The sequence below is a fragment of the Malus sylvestris genome, chromosome 3, assembly GCF_916048215.2.
Source record: "Malus sylvestris chromosome 3, drMalSylv7.2, whole genome shotgun sequence".
In the NCBI taxonomy this organism is placed as follows: Eukaryota; Viridiplantae; Streptophyta; class Magnoliopsida; order Rosales; family Rosaceae; genus Malus; species Malus sylvestris.
Window position 1 is genome coordinate 13,767,508 of NC_062262.1, and position 19,685 is coordinate 13,787,192.

Genomic DNA, 19,685 nt, shown 5'->3' on the forward strand with positions numbered 1-19,685 from the left:
ATAAGGGACTTTGATTTATATGATCTACGTCTCCGGCTTCCTGTTGTTGTTAGCAAATTATATAAAGCCATAAATCGAAATTGAGGTGTCACGTATGTGTCTTGTACTGCTGGACTTAGAAGAGCTCTTGTAGCTGCGTTGGCTTGCATGTTCTGGGTACAGGAATCCCCTCAAGCCCTCTAAGCAGCAACCAATCACTGTCGCGTAAAATTTCAGCTGACCTTATCTGGAGTTATCTGGAGATTGCAAAGTGGGTGGAAGGAGATTAGCCTCGACGCGGCTAAGCAGATTAGCCTCGGCTGCTCCGAAGCCAACAAGCAGAAGGCAAAAAAGATACTATCCCATTATCCATCCAACTACAAAGCAGTCTGGAGTGATTCCTCTGTTAGATCTTGCACAGCAGTAGCATAGAGGGTGGCTCCCTGTTTCAGCAATGAATACGACGACCTGCTGGATGAGATCAATGACCCATCCCCTGCATCTTCTTTGCAGGGTGGTAGCCATATGAAATCATGTCACTAAAAAAGCAAAAGTAGAAAAGAAAAAGGAAAATGAGGTCCGTAGCTAATGCCAAAGCAAAAGCAGAAAATAGGTGAGTCCTATTGGAGTGGGGAAATCAAGAAAAGCATAAAAAAACAAAAGCAGAAAAGAAAAGAGAAAAGAAAAAAAAACAAAGAAAGCAAAAGGAAGGAATGAACACCTCACCAGAATGATATGATTTACTTTTCTTGTTTTTGTATGATGTGATTTATTTTTCTTATCTTTCGGAGACATCTGTATAAATCCCATCAGAGGGTAATAAAAAATTAAAAAAAAAAGGGCAAAGCCCAAAATAAATGGGTTGGAATGTTGTGTAGAGGGCGAAGGCCCATAAGCCCCAAATAGCTCAAACCAAGCGATCAAAAGTACGCCCAGTACTCCACAATTATTCGACAACCTGCCGCTATTACCACCAACCAGGTGATCAAAAGTACGCCTAATACTCCACAATTATTCGGCAACCTGCCGCTATTACCACAAACCAGATGATGAAATGTACAACCCGTACTCTAATATCATTTGGCAACTAGCCATTCATGCCACCAACCAGGTGATGAAATGTACAACCCGTACTCTCCTTCATGCCACCAACCAGGTGATCAAAAGTACGCCCAGTACTCCAAATTATACATGAGCATTACTCATGTCATTCATACACAAACATTCATGAGCATCACTCATGACAATCATACATAAACATTCATGACCATCACTCATGTCAATCAGCTTCAAAAGCTTCATTTACAGAGCTCTAGCTTCAAAAGCTTCATTTACAGAGCTCTAGCTTAAAAGCTTCATTTACAAAAGCTCCAGCTTCGAAAGCTTCATTTACAGAGCTCTAGCTTCAAAGCGTCACTTGCAAAGCTTCACCTACAAAGCTTAAGTGCAGGGTATACAAATACCGCATCCGAACAACCGCCACTTTGGCCCATACATGGATTCAATTTGAAGTCTCCAGCCAACAGACTCTATTGACCGAAGACTTGGGGGACTACATTGTATACCATATATTGGGCCTTAACTAGACCTTATGAAAATACTTGGGGGACTTAGCCCATTATCTATGTACTAAGGAGCGAACCCTTATTATATAAAAGGGACTCCCTCATTTTCATTAGAAAGCACTCATGAAAATACTTGGGGGACTTAGCCCATTATCTATGTACTGAGGAGCGAACCCTTATTCTATAAAAGGGACTCCCTCACTTTCATTAGAGAGCACTTATGAAAAATACTTGGGGGACTTAGCCCATCACTTATGTATTGAGGAGCGAGCCCTTATTTTATAAAAGGGACTCCCTCACCTTCATTAGAGAGCATCGCCGCCAGCTGAGCATTCGCCTCGCCACGAGCATCACTCATAACCCATTATTCATGTACTGAGGAGTGAGCCCTTATTTTATAAAAGGGACTCATTCACCTTCGTTAAAGAGTATTGCCGCCAGCTGAGCAACCGCTTCGCCACGAGCATCACTCCTAACCAATCATTTATGTATTGAGGAGCGAGCCCTTATTCTATAAAATGGACTCCCTCACCATCATTAGAGAGCATCAACTCTAGCTCATCATTCATGTATTGAGGAGTGAGCCCTTATTCTATAAAAGGGACTCCCTCACTTTCAAACGCCACAAAGTCGAGCCAACCAAGGCAACATAAGCCACAAGCCGAGCAGCCTCGCAGCGTGTGCTACTTCTAGTTGAGCATCATTCCAAATTGAGCACTGCTTCATATCAAGCATTAGTTTAAGACAACATCTAGTTACTTCGGCCCACACATGGACTGAATTTCAAGTCTCCAGCCAAAAGACTCTCTTGACTGAAGACTTGGGGGACTACTGTTTATACCATACTTAGGGCCTCCGTATTTAGACCTCGTATAAATACTCGGGGGACTTAAATGTAATTATGTGATAATGGAAGGGGCAAATACGTAATAAGTGAGGAGCCCTTATTCTATAAAAGGACTCATCACTCTCACAAATGGGGGATGCCAATTCCTAAGGCTCCTCACCCCCTTGATGCGAAATTTACTTAACACACAAATTAAACCCTCTTGTATCAATTGTAGTTAAGAATGTAAGTAGGGATCATTCTGGACCGGGGATTAGGAGGGCTTGCTAATAACCTCTAAATTGACTTAAAAACATAAAAACAAAGTTAAAAACACTAAACTAGACTCAAAGAACTCAAAACAAACTCAAAAGACTCAAAACAAGCTAAAAACGCCCAAATCTGCCTAAAAACACAAACTGGGCAGATTTGGACTCTAAACACACTTTTGGACGAATTTTGGTTTTAACTTGGTTCGAAACACATAAAAACACGAACTAAATCAGTTTCTAACTAATATGACTCAACAAGGTAATTGGGGGGTTTGGTTTTGACGAAATTGAGAACAAAACAAGTAAATTAAAGAACTAATGAAATCTGCATGAATTTGGGTAAAACTATGGATGATAGGTTAGCTAGGAGGTTCTTCTCCACACATGGCACACTTGCAAACAAAACGATTTCCAGTTGCTTTTCAATCAACCATGAATTCTCAACGCCCCAGATTAACTGTGAATTGCACTAATTAACCCTCAGATTTTCCTAATTTCATTGAATTGAATGATTGCATACAACAACCCAAAGCATTCCCCACAAGTTCCCTACATGAATTGCATAATAGAGATACAAGCAAGAATCATTAAGTTCTATGAAAATCATAAGCATTGACGAAACACTTGTAACTATGAATTGCATGAAACTTATGCCAAGAATTTACTTAACACAGTTGTGACGAGCAACCTTCACTACTTGTGAATATAAGTTCATAACGATTAGGTGAAACTCCCTTATATCCTAGCATCAGATTTATGCATGAAAATTAAGCGTGCACTCTCAACCAACACACACAAATCAGTTTTAATTCAAATGGATAAGTAAATTGAATTCACAACTTATGAATCACAACTGAAAGTAATCAAATCATATTGCAAGCATGAACATGATTTCGAATTCCCCCTAGCTAAGGGGGGTTTAGTTCTTCATACTCACAAAGTAAATATAAACAAATTTAGACATTGAAAACAAAAGAATGAAAGCACCTAAAAACGCTCCAACAATCCAACTTGAATGGCAAGCACGTCCAAGGGTCCTCCCTCTTCTCTTTGTTGCGGCACAAGGTGTGGTTTGATGGATGCGTATGGATATATGGAAGGGAATGGCTGAATGTGTTTAGGTTGGATGGAGGTCACGGCAAGGAAAGGGAAATGAAGGTGCATGGAATTGTGTTATTGTTATGGGAATGTGTAGAATGGTTAAGAAGAAAATACTCTGCCTTGTGGCAAAATGTGTCTTCCTCCATTTTCCCTAAAATGTCCGTGTGAATGTGTCTTTGGATGGATCTCCCCTCCCTTTGTTATGGTGAAGGGTGGATGTATTTATAGGCTAGGGAGAAAACCACCATCTAATTAAGGTGGTAGTGATGAGTGTTGTTCTAATGAGTGGATGTAATGGGTGTAGTGGGTGAGTTTTTGGTAATGAGTGGATGTAATGGGTGTAGTGGATAGATGTTTGGTAATGAGTGGATGTAATGAGTGTAGTGGTTGAGTGGATGTAATGGGTGTAGTGGGTGAGTGTTTGGTAATGAGTGGATGTAATGGGTGTAGTGGATGGATGTTTGGTAATGAGTGGATGTAATGGTGTAGTGGATGAGTGTTTGGTAATGAGTGGATGTAATGGGTGTAGTGGATGGATGTTTGTAGTTGTAGGTCAACACACTTGCACACACACATGCTGATTTCTAGCCTTCTAATCTTCAAAAACGTCCATCCTCATGTCTCCATGCTTGCACTATCCAATCTTGGCCCAAAAATGCTCGAAAATGCTCCAAATAGCACTTTGTTGCCAACTTTGTTATTTGAACTTACAAACATATGAAAATAGCTTAAAGTACTAAAATAACTAGAATTAAACTAAGTAAATGCCAAGAAACAAGCTAACTAAGTTGCATAAATATGCTCCTATCACCCCTCAAGTTCTCACTCTCAGAGCCTCTCAGATTCATTACAGAGGCTTTCTCTTTCCCCCTCAGAAATACAATATCAGTGTGGACGTAGCCCAAACCTTAGGGTGAACCACGATACATCTTGTGTTATTTACTTTCTTGCATGATTTACAGTCGGATTTACGTTGTTCCAAGACCTCCGGTTTTGTGCATCAACAATAGAGATAGTGGAGAAATTGTAGAATGCATAGGAATTGTTTTATTCTCCCTAGTGCCCTTATTTAATATTTACAATAAACAAGAGGAAGAAAATAACTTGTCTCCAAGTAAGTACAATTCTAAAGGGAAATAATCACTAAAATAATATTCTAAAACTAAATAAGAATCACTAGAATAGTGGGTAATCTAGAACTCAAATCTAACTAGAATTTACACAATCACATATTAAATCAGATTCATAGCAAATACTACTTTATTGAGTGTTCAATTTGTTCTATTTAGCATTTAAGAAAGAATTTAGGGTAAATTACACAAAACTACCTCAACTATAGGTTGAGCCACAATCTCATACCTCGTGTTTTAAAAATTACAATGTCATACCTTATCTTATGAATTTGTTGCAATGTTAGATCTCCGTCAGTTTATCTATCAATTTCTTTGTTAAATACTGACGTGGCTTGAGGTGAGACATGCTCCCTACCCAAACTGGATAAAAATATTAATAAATTAAAGATAAAATCATTTAAATATCCCCCCAAAAAACTTTTCCTTCAACATGATTGTTTCACCACTGTCCTTTTCTCTCTCCCCCATAAAAAAAAGAAAAAAATTGAAAGAAAAAACCCATAATTTTTTTTTTGCAGGTGATTGATTCGACCTCCATTCACGCCTTCAATCTTCAAACTTCGCCATCAATGGCTTAACTAGCCGGATTTTGCCGTTGCTTCCTCGGTAGGTCTAGTCGAGCTTGGGGACGGGGTCGAATTTGGGGATCTGGAAGGAGATGAGGTAGAAGGTCGGGATGCGGGGATCGAAGTAAGGTAGAAGATGCCGACTACTAGGGCGACAAAGATGATGACGATGGGAATGAAGGCGCAAAAGATGCAGCAGCATATGCGGCAGCTGCTGCCCCTGCTGTGCTTTGGGGGGGGGAAGAAGGGGGAGATTGGGTTTCCGCGGTGGTGGTTCAAGTACAAGTCGGCCCGGTTGATGTGGGTCTCGATATCTCGGCGGTTTCTGGAGCACGCCTCCTTCATGCGAGATTGCTTTCACCGCGTGATGTCTAAAGTTTTCTTCGTTGCCCTACGCCCTGAAACTGCCATCTTTTCCTCATTGAGGTCGATGTGAATTTTGACAATCCTTAAGCATTCCTTAAACCTAGAAGCTTGCCATGCTTCAAATTCTTTTTTTTGAACTTTTATAGTTCTTCTTCTTGAGGATGTTCTCTACCCCTTGGATTTTTTATTTTCTGGTCATCGGTCCACCTAGTGGCATCTCTATCATTAGTGTGATAATACAAATCCAGATCCATCGGCCCGGAAAAGTTTAACTTAGATGCGACATGACCAACTGAGGTCCTTCCATTAACTACTTCAACTATGGGTTGTGAAATTTGGAGGATGAAATGGGTTGAATTGCCGATTTGAATTTCTGGGAGGGATAGAGAGAGAGAATTAATAAAATATTAATATTTAAATGATTTTATCATTAATTATTAATATTTGATTAATATTTTATCTAGTTGACGAGGGAGTGGGTTTTAAGCTCATTTAACAAAGAAATTGATAAACAAACTGACAGAGGTCTAACATTGCAATAAATTCGTACGATGATATATGATATTGTAATTTTCAAAACATGAGATTGTGATTCGACTGATAGTTAAGGTAGTTTTGTGTAATAAATCCAAGAATTTATGTCTTGAAAATTAGGGAGATGGGGTGCATGGGTTTGGTACTTGTATGTGGTCGTTATAAGGATGTTGGCCCATATATCGCGCCAGCTTGGGAGTGTGAGATTACTATCCAATCCATACATACATGTGTGTGCCTTTTCCGAAATCAAAATCTTCCGCATCCAAAAAAGTGTGACATTTCTCTAACCCTAATTATTGACTAATACGTATTTATAAATTTAATTTTTCTTAATTCTATTATCATAAACTTAATATGTGTCAAACAACAATTGGGGCCACAGAACGGTCACACCTATTTTAAGTGCAGAAGATTTGATTTCGCCTTTTCTTTCTACTGTGATTTTTTTTCTAAATAAAACACTAACACGATATGTTGTCACAGACATTAATGTTCAGTTATGGAGGATGACACTGAAAAAGCTTTTTAGCCAAAATGGTTCTTGAGATTTGTATAACTGCTCACTTTGGTTCCATAGATTTGAAATCAATATAAGTTGTCCATGAGTTTGTCCATCATCAATCATTATGGTCATTCCGTGAATTTTTTTGTTAAATAAGGACCAAAATGACAAAAATACTCTAAATTTAATAATCAATGGGCCACAATATTAACAAAAATTGAGGGTATTTTTATCATTTTATCTTTATTTAATAAAGATTTTTCAGGGAATGATCAAAATGATTGATGATGAACAAACTTAAGGATCACTTCTATTAATTTCAAATCTTATGGACCAAATTGAGAAGTTATGCATAAAATCAATTTACTATAAATAAAACTTAAAATCTATTGGTCATGTCGCAGTAAATAGATTTTAAGCTACAATGTGAATGTTCATTGTGGCTTAAAATCTAGCTTGTCTCTTAAAATCTATTTACTGTAAATAAAACATTAGAGACCGCATGATAACCATTTCGTTTTCAATTGAGAACTTTAACGAAAAGCTCCCGGTATTGTTCATTTTAATTAAAAATCACATTTTTACACTAAAAAATCAATTCAGGTACTATTCACTTTACCCTTTATTTTGTCCTTATCGTTAAAACTCAAAGTTATCAAGTCATTATCATTAATTTTCCTTTTTCAAATTTCAGTTTTTGTTTTCATTTTTTCGAAATTTGAAAACTGAAATCTTATTTGGTAACTACCTTTAATTTTCGGTTTTTTATAAAATGAAAATTGAAAACTAATTTGACCTTGAGTTTTCATTTTTTGAATTTCAGTTTTTATTTATTTTTTAAATTGATTTAAAATACTGAAATTTAAAACAAAATTGTTCGCTCCCTAAATCCGCCATGGTGCCTTGCGGGCAAGTCAAGGATTTACTGCACATACGAGATTGGTGGGTGCAGGCGTGCCACTACTAGATGCCGCTAGTAGACGGGATTTGAATGATTGAGGTTGCGCCTTTTGACTTCAAATCAAGAGATTGTGTCATTTGAGTGGGAGTTGCTCAAATCAAGGTTCTTTGTTTGCCTTAAAAATAAGGACTTTACTTATATGGAGAGATAGAACAATATGTAAATGACAAGGTTGCTTGGAAATATAAATGACAGAGGAAAGTGACTAATATTGCAGATTGCTTGTAATTTATATGACTGGAAATGAGTACATAAAAACTACAAATGAAATCGATACCGCAAGTGAGCAGCAGAGCTAATAAACTAGATAAAAGAAGGCTTTTGGCAAATCTGGTTTGAGCAGAGTTTGTGCTTATATTTGTTTGTTTGTTTGAGTGTCCATAAACCTTATGCATCTGCTCCTTTTTATAGAGGTATGGAGGAAACCCCCTGCTTAGGTTTTTGTACTTGCCCGAAAGAAGCTTGGGCACCTTGCATTTGCATTTGCCAACTTGCATGTAGAAACAATATTAAAAGGGAAACTTGCATCTCCACCACATGTTTTTAGCACATGTTTCCCCACTTGTAATAAACTAACAATAAAAAAAGAAGCAAGTTGCATCTCCACCACATGCCTTTTCCCACTTGCAATAAAATAAATAAAAGAAGCAAACTAGCTTCTTTCACTACACATTCTTGCCCGAAAGCTCTCCCATCCACTTGCAATACATGCATGTATCTTGATTAAACAAAGGCTTGACAAATCTCCACCACCCAAACAAATGAGAAAAACAATATTATAGTGCCAAAACCCCCCACTTGCAGCCAAATATCTTTCCAAGTTAGTTTTCTTGCATATTAATCCTTCAAATACCATATTTTATCCAAATTGCCCAAATAAGTAAAAATGGGTATATTTTGAGTGCAAACAAAAATTAAAAACGAAATGGTTATTAATGAAGACACTTTGAGTTAGATAGAGAACCTAGGGTTTGAGACTGAAAGTGAACATTCATGTAAACCAAAGAATACTCACGTACCTTCTGCGGTTGTTGTAGAAGGTCAAATCAGTGGAGTGGAATTTGACTAGGCCAGCTTCCAACTACCACTTTTACCAAATTAATGAATTATTATTGGTACCTGTAGAGAGACAAGCTACATGCTGCAAATCTGTTTGGTGCGTGACATGAAAAGCGTGTTATGATAGTTTTATTTGGTGGAGTAGAATTCAAATGGCCATGTAATCATGCACCAAAACGATCAAGTTGAAAATGGTAGGACATGGGAGGAGATTTCTTTATACTTTCTCACCCACTTTAACTGCAAAATTGTTGCCTTCGGGACGACCTTTGGGAGGAGAAAGAGGACTCAGGACTATGTAGTCAAGTCAAAATGTTATCTAAAGATATTGTACAGTGCTTTTGGTATTCTGATGTGTTGTGCGAAGATGAGTCGATGCTTACTTAGGGCTGGTTTGGTATTGCTGTGCTTTGAAAAAAAGCTGCTGTGAGAATAAGCGGCTGTGCTGTGAGAATAAGCGGCTGTGAAATAAAGCCAGTAGAGTGTTTGGTAAACTTTTTTGTGAAAGTGCTTTTGGAAAAAAAGCAGGATGATAGTGTGTCTTTTCATTAAAGGAGCATTGTAGCTCCGTGTGCTTTGAAAAAACTGGCTTTTTTTCAAAGCAGCAAATAGCAGCTTCAGCTTTTCCTTTGATTTTCAGCTTATTCTCACAGCAGCTTCCAAAATAAGCCCTTTTTTTTCAGTTTACCAAACACAAAAATGACCCTCAGCTTTTTTTCACAGTGGCTTTTTTTAAAATCACCTCAATCCCAAACGGGGCCTTAAAAAGGTACTTAAAAGCCTCTAGGAATTTTAGTAACTGTTGAACCAGGATCCTCTCCTGAGCAGTTCTCTAAGTATCCTAGGGATCCCGCAATCTTGTATGTTCATTTTATATCATGCGGTTAGTTTTCGTTAGATACTATTTATATTTGAATTTTAAATTTTAAATTTTAAATAATTTCTGACCGCACAATATACGATGAACGGACATGATTGCGGGATCCCTAGGGAACTGCTCAGGAGAGGATCCTGGTTCGTAACTGTTGACTAGAGACCTAGAGACACAAACTTTATTGTTACAACAATGTTATATGCACTAAAAAATAAGATTTGAGTTAAGTGACGTAACGAGACGGTCATAATAAAATAATATCAAACTTATCATTCACGAAATCAAACTCAAGGCCTCCCACTAAATGGCGAACTTGTCATCCACTAAATGGGAGATTGTAACTTTATTAATCTTTATATATAGGGGTGTGCTATCCACACATCATTTTTTACTTCTCACACACCCCTTATTAATTTATGTCCGTTGATCTTCTTCAATTCATCCGATCCAAAGGTCAAAAACCAAAAAAGTGTGGAAAAAGTAAAAAGGGGTGTGTGGATATCACACCCCTATATATATAACTATTCTTATGCTTTCGTATTTTGTCTATTTTTTTCTTTGACAGAGTGGATGAGAAGTTCGATCTTCAACTCGCTTTCCTCTGTTTAGTGAACCAAGTCTAATCTATTTTTATGACTACTTGCATTCTTAATGGACTCTCTAAATAAATTCCTACCAAAATTTAAGAAGGAATAGAGAAAATTGATCTCCAATCGCACTCCCTATCCAACTTCAAGGATAACAAAAGTTCTAGGAGATTTCTACATCGTAAAATTTCTGGAAAGTGGTCTAGTATTTTAAAATATGTGAATAATTAATTAATTGCTAAACATTTGATCAACTACCAGCTTTTAAAATATGTGATATACAGTTTCTACAAATATTAAGGAAGTTTTGAGGAGTCTCCAACTAGTCCTTTGCTGTGACAACTCGTCCCAAATGTATATATTAGTTTGTCCTCGATAGCATGGAAAGGACAATTATGCCCTTTAATCGTTGAGTTGTATGTGTGTAAATGGGCTAAGGTTGTGGACCAATTAGTTCTATTCCTAATTAATTGGACCCAATTAGAACTAAAAGGCTTAAGGCTTTGTTTGATTGGCTGCAAACTGGACCACACACACACACCCACACAAACCCGTTAACCCACTCTCCTTCTCTCCCTCTCAGATTTTTCCCATTTTCTGTACAAGTGTACGGTCAACCTCTCAACGAGCTTCACCAGTCACGGATCGAGGCTGTGAAGGTGACTTTCGTACTCCGTGCGAGCTCAGGAACTCATCCATACCCTTAGTTGGTCGTGAGAACTTGTAGAACTTGAGTTACTCGAACTCCAGTGAGGGGTGATTTTTCTTCTGACGTGATGTCGAAGGTTTTAAGTGGTTTTGAGACTTAAGAAGGTAATATTTTTACTTTACTAGCACGTTGGATCGATTTTGGAGTGGTTTTAACGTTTGAACACTTGAGTTTATCGAGTTTCCGGCCGATTTTCATGAGATTTTTCTGGCGAGTTTCCTTTGATTTTATGACCTTTGAAAGGTACAATCATGTTCTACTTGTTGAGGACTTCATTTTAGTATAAAATTTGTGTAGAAATGAGAAAGATATTGAAGTTTAAAGTTTTTCCAGAATCCGGCGATAGCAGCGGTGGCCGGCGCCAGACTCTGGCGAACCAAGGAAGAAGGAGGAGAATATTTCGTCAAAGTTGACGAAATATTCTAACGACGTCGGCATATGCTTTTAATTAACGGAATATTCCCTAACGCCGTTAGGGATTCCATTTGGTGTGCCAAGCACGTGCTTGCGCGTGGCGGCGCGTTTGCCCGTGCCTTGGCCAGCGCGTGAGTGATCGGAAAATTTTTCTAAAAATATAGGGATGTTTGTGGGGTTGAGTAGGTCACAGTGGTATATTCAAACACCCCAATTGAGCAATGTATGAGAAGTTATTAGCTAGTTTGTTTATGTGCTTAAGAATAACGTTTAAATAGTTATTTCGTATATAGGTGAGACCTATCCTGATGACGAGCGCAGTCAAGCAAAGTTCGGGGGTTACGACCCTTCCATATATCAGTGAGTGGGTTTTTGGTTTTCAGTCTATATATATACACACACTTGGTATTTTTTCCAGAAAACTTAATTAAATGGTTTGATACTTTGAAATGCCATGTCAAATGCTCTTTATGTTTAATTGTGCATTATTATGATTACATATATATTGTTGCTCGATGTTGTGGACGCTCAGGTAAGCTTCATGTAAGTTTATTGATGGTAGTGAGTACATTAGTGTTGAGATTTATTTCGAGCTTATTATCCTGCACCCCGGTGTTAGTGCTCCGCCCGAGGACAAAGCCTAGCCTTCACGTGATCGTTCACCTCCCGCACCACACGCTCACTTTGGATCCAAGGCAGGTGCCAGCCTATCGTACAGACCACTTTAGGTGGTTCCGACTCATAGGTGACTTGTGATACTTCACACAGCCTTTACGTGACCGTAGCACTTAAGCGTATTTATTTACACCCAACCTGTCGTACAGACCACTTTAGGTGGTTCCGACTTGTGTGTAGAGAACTAGTTGATAAGTTATAGATGCAGTCGTACAGTTCAAGTTAGGTGACTCCGGCTGGCACACCATTTCATACTGGTTTATTTCACCTGACTTACTTATTTCTTGCTGAGATTTGACATGGTATATTTATGGAATTGTTATTTCAAATTTGGTTTTGAGATATAATCGTATATGCTATTTTATGAGAATTATACAGGTTTTACGGCGAAGGTTTACTACTTTTGTTAAGTGAAATGGTTTTGAAAAGTTTTGTTTTTGCTCACTCATACTTTCTGTTTTGCGCCCCTCCAGGTTTTAGGTAGAAGTGCTCGTTGGTGGCTCACGAGGATTTGACGTTGGTTCTGACATATTATCATAAATGTATGACCATCTTTGGTATTGTATAATTAGCATTTGTCTTGCTGGACTGGACTTAGGATACCTACACTCTGGTTATGTGTAGTCACACGTATTCTTGTCTTTCACCTCATCTTATCTAGTGCTCTAATTGGTTTGGTTTTTATTTATTCGTATTTCTTTATATTGTTATTCCTCCGCACTACGCTACGCACATGGCTACATTACCCCCACATGACGGCCAGCATACCTTGATTTAGGTTGGGGTGTGTCAGTTTGGTATCAGAGCCTAGGTTTGGCTATGCTGCATATGTTGTGAAGGTTCTAATTATCTTGGTGTCTTTTGTCAGAACTATGCCGCCTCGTAGAGAGCCACGTCCTTCAATTGAGCCTAGTTTCCCTAATATTGCTCAGTTAGGGGACGTTATAGCTAATGATATTCAGTCTTCGCTTCGTCCTCCCCAAATGACACTTCTGAAGACCGTGTATAATCTGAAGTTAAATCATTTCATGGGTAATGAAGGACATGAAGGAGCAGAGCTGTGGCTCAATCATATTGAGAAGACTTTCCGAGTGATGCAGAGTCAGGAAAATCTTCCAGATGATAGGTGGGTTGAGACGACTACCTGGTTTCTAGGTCCAGAACCTGCATCTTGGTCGAGACATGAGTCTTATAAGTTATCACCAGAGGAAGCTGATAATTAGGAAGTTTTTAAGCAATTATTTCAGAAGATATTCATTCCTCTAGAGTATATAAATCATAAGAAGCAAGAGTTTACAAATTTGAAACAGGGAAAAATGACAGCTAATGAGTACTACAGGAGGTTTACTGATTTGTCTCGCTATGATCCGGAGGTAGCTGTTAATCCAGTTGAGATGCTTCGTCGTTTCAGGTTGGGTACTCGGAAGAAATGGCATTCTTTGGCGACCACGACTCCTTGTGCTACTTACCAGGAGTTTTATGAGATTTTACTGGGAATTGAAGATTCAGAAAATATGCCTAGTGAGAGCGAGGAGGAAGAAGATAACCAAAAGAAAAAATATGAAAAAGATAAGGGTCAATCATCTCAGGGACCTCGTAAGACTCAAAGCTTTAGAAGAAGTGGCGCTAGTTCTAGTTCTTCTAGCAGAGGTTTAAGTTCCACTAGGCAGATGAGAGGTGTAGAATTTCTGGAGGTCATCGTTTTCAGAGGCAGAGAGATTATAGTGGTTTTGGTAGTCCGTTTTGTCGTAGATGTAATAGTCGACATTTCAGGGAGTGCAGACAGGGTAGTAGATGATGTTTTATCTGTGGTCAATTGAGGCATAAGGCTGTGCATTGTCCTTAAAGTCAGCAGAGGCCCCATCAGTTTTCTTTACCACCACTAGTGCCGATCCAGCAAGTTTCAGGACCTAGTGGTTATGCCCAGACGGGTCGCGGAGGTGCTTATCATTATCAGGGCGATGTAGCTCCTTATTTTGCAGGGCAGTATCAGTATTCGCATGACCCATATCAGCAAAGTGGTTACCTTCAGTATCCTGGAGGTTATATGCCATATTCGCCATATTCAAATGGTGGATTACAATGGTATCTTGGAGGATAGTCCCAGCACGTGGAGGTTACTTCTAGTAGTGCAGGATCATCAATGCAGCCTAATAAGCCAGGCTAGGGGCGTAATGTGCAAGGTTGTAGTGGTTAGACTAGCAGAGGTTGTGGAGGCCGACAGCAGGCTCAGGGACGTATTCATCACATGACACTACATGATGCTTAGAATAATCCTGATTTGATCATGGGTACGTTGAATATTCTTGGTCATTTTGCTAGAGTATTAATTGATTGTGGTGCTACGCATTCTATTATTTCTCATACATTTGCTCAGTTGACACAACCTCATCCTACACCTCTAGGGTATGATTTAGAGTTTGCTATGCCTAGATGCGAGAGATGTTATGTTAGTTGTGTTTATCCAAGATGTCCCGTGTTAGTGGAAGATGTTGTTATGACGGCTAACTTCATCCTGTTAGATATTGTTGATTTTGATGTTATTTTGGGCACATATTGGTTGCATTATTATCGTGCCAATATAGATTGCTACGGGAAAACATTTACTTTCCATCATTCTGGATTGCCTGAGGTTACATTTATGGGCGAGCGTAGTGGGGTGAGACATGATGTTATTTCTACCATAAGGGCTAAAAGGTTGTTAGAGAAAGGTTGGCAAGGATATTTGGCTCATGTGGTGTTGAATGATAATACTCCTACTAGTGTGGAGAATGTTCAAGTGGTCAGGCATTTTCCTGACTGATGATTTACCTGGATTGCTATCAAACTGAGACGTGGAGTTCACCATTGATTTACTTCCAGATACAGATCCTATATCTTTAACTCCTTATCGAATGGCTCCTGATGAATTAAGGGAATTGAAGATCCAGTTGCAGGAATTAGTTTATAAGGGTTTTATTCAGCCTAGTACATCACCTTGGGGAGCTCCGGTGTTATTTGTGAGGAAGAAAGACGAGACTTTGAGGCTATGTATTGATTATAGGAAATTAAATCAGGTAACGATTAAAACCCTTATCCATTGCTGCATATAGATGATTTATTTGATCAACTTCTGGGCACCTGTGTGTTTTCTAAGATTGATTTGAGGTCTGGTTATTATCAATTGAAGATTAAAAGTGAGGATGTCCCTAAGACAGCTTTTAGGACTCGATATGGTCATTATGAGTTTCTGGTAATGCCGTTCAGGTTAACTAATGCACCTGCAACTTTTATGGATCTGATGAATCGAGTATTCCAACAATATTTAGACATGTTTGTCATTTTTTTCATTAACGATATTCTGGTGTACTATAAGTCTAAATAAGAGCATGTTCGACATCTCACTTTGGTGTTGAAGAAATTGAGGGAACACCAGTTGTATGCTAAGTTTAGCAAATGCCAATTTTGGCTAGATCAAGTGGCATTTTTGGGACATGTTATATCAGCTCAAGGTATTCTAGTGGATCTTCAAAAGGTAGCAGCTGTTGAGAATTGGGAGTAACCACAAACCGTCACTGAAATACGAAGTTTTCTTAGCCTAGTTGGTTATTATAGTCGGTTTGTTAAAGATTTTTCGGGTATCGCTTTACCACTGACAAGGTTGACCATGAAGGATGTTAAATTTGAGTGGGATGATAATTGTGAGCAAAGTTTTCAGCAGTTGAAGTATTGTCTCATTCATGCACTTGTTTTAGCACTTCCAGATGATAGTGGTAATTTTGAGATCTGCAGTGATGCTTCCTTGAATTCTCTGGGATGCGTATTGATGCAGCATGGTAGGGTGATTTCTTATGCTTCGAGACAGTTGAAGCCTCATGAGATGAATTATCCTACTCATGATCTTGAGTTAGCAGCTATTATCTTTGCCTTGAAGATTTGGAGATATTATCTTTATGGTGAAAAATGTAAGATTTTTATAGATCATAAGAGTCTTCAGTATCTTTTCACTCAAAGGGATCTTAATCTTCGACAACGAAGATGGATAGAATTGCTCAGTGATTATGATTACACGATTGATTATCACCATGGTCGTGCAAATGTGGTGGCAGATGCACTTAGTAAGAAGCCTCAAGCGAGAATTAATGCTTTGTATGCTTGTCATGTTCCTCTTCTTACGGATTTGAGGTCACTGGAGTGAAATTAGGGGTGGAAGATCGAGAGAAAGTTTTCCTTGCTAATTTTCAGGTCAGACCAATTTTAATTGATCGAGTACTCGAGGTTCAAATGAATGATGAGGAAACACAGGAATTAATTCAGGAAGAAATGATGGGAAAAAGAAAGATCTAAGGATTAGAGAATCGGATGGCATGCTTATGCAGGAAGGAAGAATATATGTGTCGAATAATGCAGAGTTAAAGAAAGAAATTCTTGATGAAGCACATGTATTGGCTTATGCAATGCATCCTAGGGATACTAAAATGTATCATATTATTCGACCATTTTATTATTGGTCAGTTATGAAAAGAGAAATTACTGAGTACGTGAGTAGGTGTGCCATTTGTTAGCAGGTTAAAGCTGAGATGAAAAATCCATTTGGATTGATGCAGCCACTTCCCGTTCCACAATGGAAGTGGGAAGATATTACTATGGATTTTGTATACAAGCTTCCTCGTACATGAAATAATTATGATGACATTTGGGTGATAGTTGATCGGTTTACTAAATCTGCATATTTTATTCTAGTGAGGGAGAAATATTCTTCAAGTCGATTAGCTGAATTGTTCATATCGAAGATTGTTAAGTATCATGGGGTTCTAGTTAGTATTATCTCGGATCGGGATCCTAGATTCACTTCTAAATTCTGGTTGGCATTTCAGGAGGCTCTTGGTTCAAGATTACTTTATAGTATGGCATATCATCCTCAGACAGATGGGCAATCAAAAAGGACTATTCAGACACTGGAATATATGCTAAGATCTTCTGTCTTATAGTTTGGCGATGCCTGGTGGCAACGGTTAGATTTGATAGAGTTTGCATATAATAATAGCTATCATTCAAGTATTGGTATGTCACCATTTGAGGCACTTTATGGAAAGTCTTGTCATACACCTTTATGTTAGTCAGAGGTTGGTGAAAGAGTTTTAGTGGGCCCTGAGATTATAGAGGAGACTACTCTGAATATTCAGGTAATTAAGTCTAACCTGAAAGCAGCCTAGGATCGTCAGAAAAGTCTAGCAGACAAGCATGCCACTGACCGAGTGTATAAAGTTGGTGATTGGGTGTTTTTGAAGCTATCACCGTGGAGAGGTGTAGTGCGGTTCGGGAAAAAGGTTAAGTTAAGTCCTAGGTACATCGGACCGTATCAGATCACCGAGTGAGTCGGTGAAGTTGCTTACAGGCTTGAGTTGCCTCCAGAGTTATCTAAAGTGCACGATGTTTTTCATGTCTCTATGCTTCGTCATTATATCTCTGATCCATCATATGTGATACCTCCTCAACCAGTGGAAATTAATCCATATTTGACTTATGATGAGGAGCCAGTGACGATTTTGGATTGGAAAGATAAGATTCTGAGGAATAAGACCGTGCGTTTAGTGAAAGTTTTGTGGAGAAATCACTCGGTGAAGGAAGCCACCTGGAAGATAGAGTTTTAGTGTATCCATGCTTGTTCTATGATTATTAGTGGTTTGTATTAGTGTGTAAAATTTCGGGGACGAAATTTTCTTATGGGGGTAGGTTGTGACAGCTCGTCCCGAATGTATATACTAGTTTGTCCTCGATAGCGTGGAAAAGACGATTTGCCCTTTAAATGTTGAGTTTTATGTGTGTAAATGGGCTAAGGTTGTGGACCAATTAGTTCTATTCCTAATTAATTGGGCCTAATTAGAACTAAAAGACTTAAGGTTTTGTTTGATTGGCTGCAAACTGGACCACACACACACACCAACACAAACCCGTTAATCCTCTCTCCTTATCTCCCTTTCGATTTTTTCCCATTTTCCGTACAAGTGTACTGTCAACCTCTCAACGAGCTTCACCAGTCACAGATCAAGGCTGTGAAGGTGACTTTCGTACTCCTTGCGAGCTTAGGAACTCATCCATACCCTTAGTTGGTCGTGAGAACTTGTAGAACTTGAGTTACCCGAACTCCGGTGAGGGGTGATTTTTCTTCCGACGTGATCGCAAAGGTTTTAAGTGGTTTTGAGACTTAAGAAGGTAATATTTTTACTTTACTAGCACGTTGGATCAATTTTGGAATGGTTTTAACATTAGAACACTCGGGTTTATCTAGTTGCAAGTTTGGCTGATTTTCATGAGATATTTCCGGCGAGTTTCCGTTGATTTTAGGACCTTTGAAAGGTACGATCATGTTCTACTTGTTGAGGGCTTCATTTTGGTATAAAATTTGTGAAATTTGGTGTAGAAATGAGAAAGATATTGATGTTTAAAGTTTTTTCCAAAATCCGGTGATAGCAGCGGTGGCTGGTGCTGGACTCCGGCGAACCAAGGAAGAAGGAGGAGAATATTTCGTCAAAGTTGAGGGAAAATTCTACCAGTGTCAGGTATCTTTAACGACATATGCTTTTAATTAACGAAATATTCCCTAACGCCGTTAGGGATTCCGTTTGGTGTGCCAGGCACGTGCCTGCGCGTGGCGATGCATCAGGCCGTGCCTTGGCCGGCGCATGAGTGATCGAAATTTTTTTCTAAAAATATGGGGATGTTTGTGGGATTGAGTAGGTCATGGTGGTATATTCAAACATCACAATTGAGCGATGTATGAGAAGTTATTAGCTAGTTTGTTTATGTGCTTAAAATAACGTTTAAATAGTTGTTTCGCATATAGGTGAGACCTATCCTGAGGACGAGCGCAGTCAAGTAAGGCTCGGGGGTTACGACCCTTCCACATATCAGTGAATGGGCTTTTGGTTTTCAATATATATATATACACACACACACACACACACACACACTTGGTATTTTTCCCAGAAAACTTAATTAAATGGTTTAATACTTTGAAATGCCATGTCAAATGCTCTTTATGTTTAATTGTGCATTATTATGACTACATATATATTGTTGCTCGATGTTGTGGACACTCAAGTAAGCTTCAGGTGAGTATATTGATGGTAGTGAGTACATTAGTGCTGAGATATATTTTAAGCTTATTATCCTGCACCCCGGTGTTAATGCTCTGCCCGAGGACAGGGCCTAGCCTTCACGTGATCGTTCACCTCCCATACCACACGCTCACCTTGGATCCAAGGTAGGTGCCAACCTGTCGTACATACCACTTTAGGTGGTTCCGACTCGTAGGTGACTTGCAATACTTCACACAGCCTTCACGTGATCGTAGCACTTGAGCGTATTTATTTACACCCAACCTGTTGTATAGACCACTTTAGGTGGTTTCGACTTGTGTGTAGAGAACTAGTTGATGAGTTATAGATCCAATCGTACAGTTCACGTTAGGTGACTCCGGCTAGTACACCATTTCATACTGGTTTATTTCACCTGGCTTACTTATTTCTTGCTGAGATTTGACATGGTATATTTATGGAATTGTTATTTCGAATTTG